The sequence below is a fragment of the Lissotriton helveticus genome, chromosome 2_1 (assembly GCF_964261635.1).
Source record: "Lissotriton helveticus chromosome 2_1, aLisHel1.1, whole genome shotgun sequence".
Taxonomy (NCBI): domain Eukaryota; kingdom Metazoa; phylum Chordata; class Amphibia; order Caudata; family Salamandridae; genus Lissotriton; species Lissotriton helveticus.
Genome location: NC_136059.1, coordinates 200,326,592 through 200,338,591, shown reverse-complemented (window position 1 = coordinate 200,338,591; position 12,000 = coordinate 200,326,592).

The window sequence follows — 12,000 nt, the reverse complement described above, 5'->3', positions numbered from 1 at the left end:
ATCGACCCCTTATTTATTTATTTTTTTAAACCTTTATTTGTAAAAAAGGGAATACAGTTACAGGCCTACAACCACCAGGGCCGCCAGTCATACGTAATAACAATAGCACAATAAGACACAGCTTATCAGCCGACAACCGAAGGCCCGGCAGCGAAAAAGCATGATGATATTAGAATTCGTGGCAAAAAGAGGATATTTAAAGGTTTCACATTTTATATAAGATAACAACAAAAACTGAACCATAGGAAGAGTCGAGGCGGTACCTTGCAATGTAATGACTGTCTCATATGGCATGGGGAGAAGGCGAACAATAAGCAATGTTATGAAGAAGGAGAGATCCTGGGAGATGGGGGGGGACAGAGAGGAAGCAACACATCGTACATAACAGGAAACTGGGAAACAAACGCACAGTCAAGGAGATCGAGGAGTGTCGAGAGCTTCAGTAAGGGGGGGAGCGCATATCTCTCCTCAGTATGAATTCCATTGACCCCATATCCTACCCCATTTCTTGGGCCTACCACGGGAAACATACACAATTTTTTCTCTAAACATGCACCAGTCCATGTTTTCTTCCCAGGTGAGAACTGACGGTGCCCTCTGAGATCCCCACAATTGAGCGATGTCTCTTTTCGCAACCATGTTGCCCAGCGTGACCCATTGAGTCTGAGCAACAGTGCAGTCATTCGGCTCCCAGATGTTCAACAAACAGCGTCTGGCCTCAGGCAATAACTCAACACCCGTCACCTCACCCATCACCGCATGCACTCGAGTCCAAAAAACCACTACCTCCGGACATTCCCATATGATGTGGAGGAAGGTAGCAAGCATACCACAGCCACGCCTACAGAGCCCATCCGCAGAATAACCCATATGCATCAATCGTGGACCCGTGACATAGACTCGGTGCAGAATCTTCAGCTGTACCAGTCGGAGACGCGCCGGAATCGCAACCTCTTTAGGAGAGGATGTCGCAGCCTGCCAGTCCTCATCGTCCAATTCCAGTCCATCGCCAGTCCAAGCACATCGAAGCTGTATAAGAAGGTCCGAACTGTTGTTAATGAGTTTTTTATAGATAAGAGAGATAGTGCTGTCAGGGACGTGTCCGTCCAGCACTCTGTCCTCCAGGGGAGAATACTCCGGGATCGTAGATCCGGCTGGAAATAACGATTCAAGTGCGTGACGGACCTGGAGATATCGGAAATATTCCCTATCACTCAATTTATACTCCTGTTTCAGTTCATCAAAGGTCTTAACTCTATTTTTGGTCCAGAGGTCACCCACTTTACTGATGCCAATAAGGTCCCATCTATCGAATCCCTTCGACGTCCACAGACCACCCAGTCTCTTCGCGGCATATAGGGGGGTCGCTCTAGTCAGCCTATCCGTCCACCCCGTAGCAGTAGTCGCACTACCCCACACTCGCACTGCCACTCCAGTGGGACCCGTCAGGTTCTTCCTGGAGGCTCTAGAATAGAGCGCTCTGTTATAGTCGCCCCCGGGCAGTTGCCACCTATCCATCTCGAATGCGGGATTCGGAACTGGACCATACATGGCATGGTTCATGGCGCCCAACTGAGATGCCCAGTAGTATCTCTTAATATCAGGCAATGCTATACCACCGTCGTACCAGGGCAAAGTTAACTTTGCCAATGCAATGCGAGGTCGTCCGCCCCACACCAGTCTCCTCTGGAGGCCCTCAATTTCACGAAAATAGCTAGCCGGCACCAGATCAAGCGTGTTTTGGACGGCGTACAGGAAGCGGGGAAGAGACATCATCTTGAACAGGGCCGCTCTTCCCAAGGGGGATAAAGGCAAGCCACACCACGCCGCAACGTCCGACCGAAGCCGGGCAAGCGGAGGTAATAAATTCCGCTCATAGCGTACCGCGGGGTCCAACGAAATATAGATCCCCAAGTATTTAAAGCCACCTCTAGAAACGGGTATCGGGCAAGCGCGGGGCAGAGAGGGTGTTTCTCCAGTGAGCGGGTAAATACAGGACTTAGCCCAGTTGATAACTAAACCGGAGTTCCTCCCGAAGGAACTCAAGACGTCGAAGAGGACTCCCAGTGACTTACGGGGAGAGGTCAGATACAATAAAATGTCGTCGGCATATAGCGATACGCGATCTTCGAAGTCAGGTGACCATCGAATGCCCTTGAGCGAGGGCTCCCAGCGGAGCCACGCAGCAAGGGGTTCAAGGGCAAGCGCAAATAGAAGCGGCGACAAAGGGCACCCCTGCCTCGTGCCGCGTCCGAGAACAAAGGGTTCCGAGGCCCTGCCGTTGACCACCACCTGAGCCAGCGGTTGCTCATACAGAAGCCTGACCCACTCAATGAACTTAGGGCCAAAACCAAATTTAGCAAGAGCAGCCCACAGATATGGCCACTCCACCGTGTCAAAGGCCATCGAGGCATCAAGAGAAACCAAGATGGCCGGCTCATTAAGAGACCCCGCCCTCGCCAAGACACCATGAAGACGGCGAAGATTGAGCGCGGTATTCCGATGGGGAATAAAACCAGAATGGTCCGGGTGTATCAAATCACTGATCACCGTGATCAACCGGTTAGCCAAAAGCTTCGCCAGGATCTTGGGTTCCGCATTCAAAAGCGATATCGGCCGATACGATGAACAGCGTTCGCGGGGTTTGCCCTGTTTATGGATGACCACAATGGACGCCAGTCGTTGATCCCGGGGAAGGGACCCAAGGTCTCGCGATGCCGAGAACATCCGACAAAGATACGGCGCCATTGTGTCAGGGCATAGCTTGTACAGTTCGACTGGTATACCGTTCGGACCGGAGGCCTTCCCCGAGCGAAGGGAGCGGATGGCGAGCGCAACCTCATCGGTGGAAAAGTCCGCCTCCATGAGCTCCCTGTCCGATTCTGACAAGCTAGGCAATGCGAGATCCCGAAGCAACAAGTGCGAGTCCTCCTCCGGTCTATCCGAGACCGGCGCGTAAACGTTCCGAAAATGCTGGGCAAAAACCTCGACTATCTCAACCGGGTCCACCACTCGCGTTCTGTCCACGTTCTCAACAACAGGCACCACCCGATTCAATCTATCTCGTTTGTCCAGCCAAGCAATCAACGTTCCCGCTCTATCACCCACATCATACAAACGCCCCTGTTGCTGACGATTCATCGCCCTGGCCGCGTCAGTCACCAAAGCCCTATATTCAGATTGTTTAAGAGCCAAAAAGTGCAGACCCTCAGGTGTAGCCCCAGACTCCATCTGTTCCTCCAACCCAGTAATTTCAGTTTCCAAGCCCACCACTTCCTCATTTTTGCGCTTCCTCTCGCTAGCAATCAAGGACAGAGTCTGACCACGAATCACAGTTTTATAAGCCTCCCATAAGGAGACCGGGGAGGACACCGACCCCTCATTCTCAGCAAAATAGAAGTCCATACGCTTCACCACCTCCGATCTAATCTTGGGGTTATGAAAGTGCCACGGATTGATCGGGGCAATCCGACCCCCGGCCCCCAGCTGTACATCAATAGTGAGCCAGAGTGGGGAGTGGTCGGAGACCCCCCTAGCTAAATGCTTGATTTCCCTTACAGAGACCATCTGCACCGCCGGTACGAGGATATAATCGAGTCTCGAGAGACTCCCATGAGCTCCCGAGTAAAAGGTGTACTGGAGCTGTCCAGGGTGCAGCTGCCTCCAACAATCCGCCAGACCCAACGTGTCTAAAAATTTCCCCAGCCACAACTGCGATGCAGGAAGGAGTCTGGGGGGGCTACGATCTTTCTCCCCATTAACAACAGAATTAAAATCACCACCCACTACCAACAAGCCGTCAGGAAGCCCCAGAACCACCCCACCCAAATCAGTGAATGTGGTGGACTGTAGACCAGGCGGAACATACACAGACAATATGGAGATCGACTTCCCCTCCCACCTGCCCGTAATAGCCGCGTAGCGGCCTCTGTCATCCAACACCGTGCCATCTATCTCCAGGGGGAGGGAGTTCCTGACCAGGATGCCCGCCCCCCTCGACCCAGTGGTAAATCCGGAATGGGCCACCAACTGGTAACCCCGTCTATTCAGTGCTTGGCACGTATTACCTACTAAATGTGTCTCTTGGAGTAGAACTACATCTGGGGAGCATCGCTTCAAATATTGCAGTACTATCCCCCGTTTTATCCTATCACCAAGACCGTTGACGTTCCAGCTCAATACCCTCAACCCCCTGCCCCCCATCCCAGAAGTAAACATTCTGCCCCCCCCGCCACGAAACAGGCACATAGCAGCAAATAGAAAACAAAGCGCAGCCTCGATACGAACAAGAAAGAAAAGTCCCCCCACCACCCCCAATGAACCCTCAAAACACACACCCCCCACCCTGCACCCCTGCGGTAGACCAAAAAGCCACCCCAACTTGCAGTGTGCCTGTCGCCCCATTAAACTAACCTACAAGAAGAGAGAAAAAGTCCCCAGAGGAGGAAGAGTCCCGAATCCCCCCACCCCCGGGTATCCATACTGTAAGAACAGAACAGTCACAGAGCCACTGTCGCGAAGTCAGGCTCGCCGGCGTAGATCCACTACTCCTGTTCTTCCAAGCCGCCTTCGGCGCCCCTCGAACTCTCCGGGTTGTCACGGCGTGTCGACAGAGTGTCTAACCAGTCACTGGCCACCTCAGGGCGGTCGAAAAAGAGCGCACGGTCTCCATGTTCAATCCTCAGGCGGGCCGGGAAAAGCATAGCGTATTTCAGTCCCATGTCCCTGAGTCGCCTTTTCACCCCCGTAAAGCCCATTCATTGTTTCTGCACCGCCTGAGTAAAGTCCGGGTAAAAACTGATCGACACATTCTCAAATTTGGTGGGACCATTGGTACGTGAGGCTTGCAGGATAGCGTCCCTGTCCCGGAAATTAAAAATCCTGGCTATTATGGGCCTCGGAGTGGCTCCCAGATTAGGCTTCCCACCAGGGACTCGATGAGCCCGCTCCACCGCGAAAAGTTTACTGAGGCCCTTTGGTGCCAGGTGGTTCAAGACGAGGTCTTCCACCAGGACGTCTGTGGATAAGTCTGCGGAGTTCTCCGGAACACCCACGATGCGGACGTTGTTGCGTCTGGCCCGGCTCTCGAAATCTTCCAGCCGACGGGCAAACAGGTCACTGGACGTCCGTAGATTGCGGACTGCGGTCTGGAGATCCAAAACATCCGTGGTCAGACTCGCAGTCTTGATATCAAGGGACTTGACCCGTTCATTGGTTTTCCCCAAGTCCGTCCTGATGAGGTTGACCTCGATCGCCACCGTGTCTATCTTAGCTGCCAAGGTTTCATATTGCTGGCCCATGGTAGTCCGAACACTTGCAATGGCGCACATAACATCCTTCAAAGTTGGCTCCTCATCTTCAGGAGCATCATCACCAGTTCCCTCGAGGACCCCACTCGACCCGCTTGGGGAGCCCTAGGATGAGTAAAGCGATCAATAGTCTGGGATTGGGCAACCCCACCACGGGATGGGCCTGTGGTGGTACGCTTCTCGACAACCGCCCTGCCCGCCATGATGGGCGACGAGCTCTGAAGGAACCTTTGGGATCTGGTCAGAATGATTACCGTCGTGGCAAGCCTGTAGAGGCGAGAGGAGAATGATTCAACGCCGGCTGAGGGTTGGCAGCAGAATCAGGGCAGACGCGCCGATCGGCAGCAAGTCGCCGTCTACAATGACCAAAAGCGAAACCGAAAGTACCACAGGGGCAGCGGACGTGTCGCACCGGCCGTTGTTGTTCAATTGCCACCTGGGTACCTCGGGGACTCAAGCCCCCGGATGGCCCTCGATATAGGCCGCAAAGTTCAAAGTGCAGTAGGTCCGGTTCCCGGCGGCCAATTCGATTTTCGGAAAAAGTGTGTGCATCAGCAGGGCATCAGTGATAAGTACCCGTCGTCCGAATCAGGATTATTTACAGGATAGATGCGGGAGGCGGAAAGGGTCTCGGGAGCCCTCTGCTCACGCGTCCATCTTGGATACGCGCGAAGCTCCTCCTCCAATCGACCCCTTATTGATGGTAGGTTATAAAGTCAACCTTATAGAAAGCTATCCTAGGGGTAGCTGTGGAGAGCAGCCTTCAGGCTAAGACTTGGAGACGAGTTAAGCAACTTGTTTTACCATTTATAATCTATTGAGTACCAAATGAAAGCACACCACACAAGGTATATATGAAATATATATATGTATTTATTCTAAACACAACTCCTCTGCACTTTTTATGAGGTCAGAGGTAAAAGTAACATACAAGCAACTTAATTAGCATACGATAAGTTGCACAGTATACGTTTTGCCCTTGGGGCCTCACAAACCATATACTAAAATACTGGTATAAGAACCACATGAGGAATAGAACGCAGGCCTAGGGCCTGTGGAATCACTGGGGCTACTCTGGACAACCAAGGGTTAGGATGTAGGTGAGGAACTGAAATCTGATTTAGGCTTAGTAAAACGTATTGAATCAGTTAGAAGTTAGCGTGATGCATCTATTAGCCTAGTGAAGGTTTTCGAGTGTTAGTAACCCCACACATGTAATAGTCAAGGGATCAATATATGCCTTATTTTAGTCATTTGCCTTATTACGAGCAATACAGATTAACTTGACCAGCGCCATTTTGTGGCCTAGTCTGCTTGCGTCAGTAGTAGAAACCTACCATTGCATTTAGTAAGAGTCGTTCTCTCGAGAAGTAGGCTGACAAATGTAACAATACAAAAGGACTGTCAATGGTCTGTACAACTAATACGGGCAAAGAAAAATGTGACGGACTCTGTGTCTACCTGTAAAGTGTGTACAACAAAAAGGAAATGAATCCCATCAGCCCACCCATATGGCAGAACTTCATCATCTGGGATAGAACCAAAGATGGTCCGGTTAGGGAGCCACACACCTGTTGGAATTATGTGCTTCTCCAAACCCAAGGAACCACCAGTGATGGATCATACCAAAAGTCAAATCAGTTTGGAATGGTGTGGGATGTTAAATTGCAGTGAGAAAAAATGTGTGCAAAAAGAATCAAAAAGTGAGATGTAAAATTGGCTACCGCGATTTAAGGAAAACTTTATTAGGGAAAATCATGGTGTCAAAATTAAAATGAGTGTGAGACAGTTTGACACAATAACTGTCTATTAAGGATGGTTTTTCCCTAATAAAGTTTTCCTTATATCATGATGAAGCTCTGCCATATGGGTGGGCTGATGGGATTCATTTCCTTTTTGTTGTACACACTTTACAGGTAGACACACAGTCCGTCACATTTTTCTTTGCCCGTATTAGTTGTACAGACCATTGACAGCCCTTTTGTATTGTTATACTGTGAATAAGGGGTTTATCTGTCCTTTGGTCTTTAAATAATTTTCCCCTTAGACCCTCCACCAACCTTGTTTGGCTGACAAATGTAGCCAACTGCTGCTTCTGCCCGTTAGGCCTGTCAAGGTTATAGGTGGGGGTAGAATGGATAAGCACATTCCAGGAGGTGCTGTACGGACTCTCCTAGCGCTGGCAGAAGGGAGTCACCCTCCTCGACCTTGCTATAACGAGCTGAACTAAACTAAGGGCGCTTTGAGTTTCATATATGGTCTTTCCCTTGCACCAACCTGTACCAACTTGTATTTTTCCCTCTTAGGTAACGGTTTTGAAATGTAACAGTATATATGTGATCTGTTGATAATGTGCCAGCAGCCTTCTCGGCGGACCTCGAAGGGTTAGGTCGCGAGAGGCTCCTCTGGCAGAGTTTGTTTGTTTAATAAACGATCGGACCTTCTACACTGCCAACTGACTGATTATTGGTAATTGGTATTAGGGCTATTTGTAAGTATAGCTCTTTTGGGTTGTGAATATTTTTTCAGTACATCAGTTGGCGACTCCGCCGGGACTCCGCGTTGGGGTCGTCCCTCTGTAATCAGAACGAAACGGGACATTGGGACGGGTAATCTTGAACGGGGGGAGGACCGACCGAGAGTTCGAGGGTTGCTCCACTCTCCCGGTCGAGAGAGCCTAAGCTGCTAGTGACCCCACGCCGGAGTCCTACGGGTGTAACCCGGGAACAGACCACGTTGAGTCTGCAGGAGTTGGCAGTGGAGAAGCTTGCAATCAAACCTGAGTGCACCAGGTGAGTGATTTGTTTTGTTCCATGTTGGATATCCTTTGAATTTGAATTTGGTATTTGGTGGTTTCATGCCACGGAGAAGGGGGTCTGACGGGGCAGTATTGAGACTGCACGGGCAGACGCTCCCGTTTTGAATTTTGGAGAACAATAGCGACTGTGACCAGACGCCTTGGTGTAACTTATGGAAAGAAGTATACACCCGTCCGGATTGCTCTCGGAAACGCTGATAGCTGAGATTGGGTAGCCCTCGGACAGATCTGGAGCGGTGCTTGAAAAAGCGGGCTCAGCCAGAATAGTCCGGGAGGTGAACCATGAAGGCTGCCAGATGGTCCATAGGTCGATCTGTGGTTTAAAACCTGTGTGGCTATGTCTAGGCAGTCTAAGGACAAGACTGTTTGATTTTGATGTTTGATTTTGGGTCTTTTTCTGGAATTTGGAAAATACGTGAGTTCTCCATTGGTGGGAGTTGACGGGCTCCACCTTCTGTTTGGAATACGTTTTGTCATTTATGTTGATGTAAGAAGTGTTGTTGGTTTATTATTTGTGTATGACCGAACCTGATTGTAAGACATGGCCATGTGTATGAGAGTGTTGTAAATAACCTTTTCCCTTTCAGCTAGCAGTATCTAGAATATATAGGAAGGGGCAATGCCGTGTTTTAGTAAGTTATGCTTTGGCGGTATGTGCCGGGGGGGTACGAGACTGGACGAAAGCCAGCCGGCCCCTCCAGAGGGAAGCCCCAGCCGTGATATGTATTGTAAGCATGGGATTGGCCCACTCTTACTCAATACCCTATGGCATAAGTACACCAAAGATAATGTAGAATTACAATGGCCGTTGACAGGCTCCTTCGATGAGAAAAAGATCCAGTATTTGCAAGATCGTCTGTTTGCTAAACGCAGCAGACAGGCCATGTTTGACACCCTCAATAAGTGGCAGAAAGAAGCAAAAAGGAGACGTATCAGGGCAGAGAAATTAGTGAAGATAAAACAAGGACAGACCATAACTCAGAAAGCCATTGCTCATGATAATGTATAGGCATTTTTTTATATAGCGCACTACTTACCCGTAGGGTCCCAAGGTGCTTCGACCGCTGCGAAACCCTTCCTGGCTTCCCTGAGAGATGGTCCCTTAATGGGTATCTCCAGGGTGAGACCAGGCATCCCCGGCGGTCTGGTGGGGCCGTTAGTGAAGATGAGGCAAGCTAATGCCCAGAGTTGCCGAGCGTGATCGCTGATCAGAGTGGGCACCGAGGCGAGAGAATTATCGAGTCTGCTGACCCTGGTCCAGAAACCTGCCGCGCCGGGAATCGAACCCTGGTCCCGGGCCGTCCTCTGCTCTCGGGTCTGCCGCCTCTAACCAGTGAGCCACACTACTTCCCTTAAGAATCAGACTGAACAAAATATTGAATGTTTGGATAGACAGTTTAGATTACAAGTGGACAAAGTTATGTGACCCGAAATGAAGCAGAAGATAAAATAGAGGATTTACTGGATGTTCGACCTCCCCCACCATATGCGCCACAATGCATATATCCCGCTGTACCTCAACACGCTGCTACGGCGCCCTCAGCCTCCGCTCTGGAGGCGGACGTGTCTCTCACTCCTTTGGGTGCTACTCGTGCCATGACTACCTCATTGAGAGACACGGCTACCCTCATCCCCGACACACAGCAGCCCCCGGGTACTTCCTGTGTTGTTTGAGCAGCACCGAGTCCTATATGGACATCTCAATCAGCTGGTGCGACCCCTGAGGATAGGGATCGTACTCCATTGGGGGATCCAGGTGGGATGAAAGCTAGGCGATTATTTACGAGTGCTTCACTGGGCTATAGTGAAAAAGAGGCTGAAGCAGAACAGGCAGTGAAGTGGATGCGGAAGGATGTATACACAGTGGCCGATTTGTGAAGTACCATAAGGGATCTCGAGCCGGTCATGCATCAACATAGTTTGCATCAAATGCCTCGATATCTTATTGATGCATGGGAACAATGTTTCCAAGACGGATTAGCCCCTCAAATATTGTATGACATCTTGGACCGAGCTCATAAGTTCGATCTAAGTCTGGTAGAAGGGTAGAAGTGTTTAAAAATGTAGAGACGCTGGTGAAATACCGAGGTAGAATGTTTGTAAAAAGTCCCAACTGGAATTTTCAACATCCCATGAGAGAAGTGCATCCTATTTTCCATCCTGAGATACCGGAAATACGTGATAATGCTAACCAAGTTACGAGAGCCCGAGAGGATGCGCGGTTTCAGGAACAGTGGGTATATACACCATGGAATCGAAGTGAAGTCCTTGCTTTAATATCACAGCTGCCTGATCCTCGTAAAAATCCCACCGCTTACTATAAAGAGTTAACTGAAGCCGCCGCATCAGCTGTAATGACTTTAGCTGATGTCGAATTGTTTTTCAGGCTGTTGGTCCCTGTAGATAAATGGCGACAGGTTCATGACACCGATCATGGAGCAGAATTAGGAGGAACCTGGAATCAGTTGAAAGACTGGGATCGGGACCGCAAGCCTGGAGACAAGTCCAGAAATGAAATTACTACTCTCCCCACGAAAATAATTGCCTATATGCACACGTTAATTCCCCCACGCAAAGTCGACTGGGATAAATTGACTGCTTGTAAACAAAAGAAAGATGAAAGTGTTTCTGATTTCTTCACTCGATTTGGAGGTACTTTTATTGATTTTAGTGGACAGGACCTTGCCACGGAAGGCGGGGTCCGGTTGTTTGTAAATCGCTTTGTGACCAACCTGATACCTGAAGTCTCTGCTCGGCTACAAGCCGCAGAGAGTACCTGGACGACCTCTACCCCCTCCGTAATACTAAGCATGGCCCAATATTATGAGCACAGGGAAAATGAGAGTAAGGATAAAGTAGAGAAAAAGGCTAAGGATCTTAAAACTCGGGTGTTGCTACAGCAAGTCATTCGAGGACAAGGGGGAGGGAGAGGCGTCCGAGGGCCTGGAGCGCGTCAACAGCTTAAAATATGTTTTGGTGGTGGTTTGTGCTTTTAGTAAACGGGTAGAGGCTTATCCAACTAAAGATAACACTGCTTTGGCTACAGCAAAAGCTCTTATCGAGGAGTTTATCCCAAGATATGGAGTGCCCCGTTTGATTTGGTCTGACAACGGGGGGCACTTCCATTGGGCCCTTGTCAAACATATTTGTGACGGGCTGCAGATATGACAGAAATTTCACGCAGCTCGACACCCTCAGTCAGCAGGATTAGTGGAAAAGTATAATGGGATACTGAAGCTGAAAATGGCTAAGATTCAAGAGAGTACTGGTTTAAAATGGTCTGACACCTTACCCCTGGCCCTCATGTCATTACGAGTTACCCCTCACTCACGTTCTGGTCTCTCTCCGTATGGGGGGATCTTTGGACGGCCTGCTAATGTATGGGGAGTGCCCAGATCACGGTCCTTTACAGATGTTGAATATCCTATGTTGATTGATTACTTGTATACCTTGACTAAAGACCTCCGTTCTATTCATCAGCAGGTAGCATCTGTACTGCAGCCCCTGCCAGAGGGTCCCGGACATCGATTGGAACCCAGCCAGTGGGTGCTGGTCAGGAAGTACGAACGAGACACCAGTTTGGCTCCGAGGTGGTCTAAGCCATATCAAATCCTCCTCGCCACGTGGACAGCTGTAAAGGTGGATGGGAAAAAGCACTGGATCCACGTCTCTCACCTTAAACGGTTGCCGCTGCCGCTTCCTTATGATCAGCAGCACCCGGATAGAATTTTGACCCAGGAAAGTAAAAGAGCCGCTGCATTTGTTCCTTTTTCTGACGCCTGTGAAATAGAGCCAAGGCAAGAAGAAGGAGTGACGGAATCGGGCGAAACTGCCCCAGTTGAATCCACAATTTCCCCTAACCCTGTCACTGAT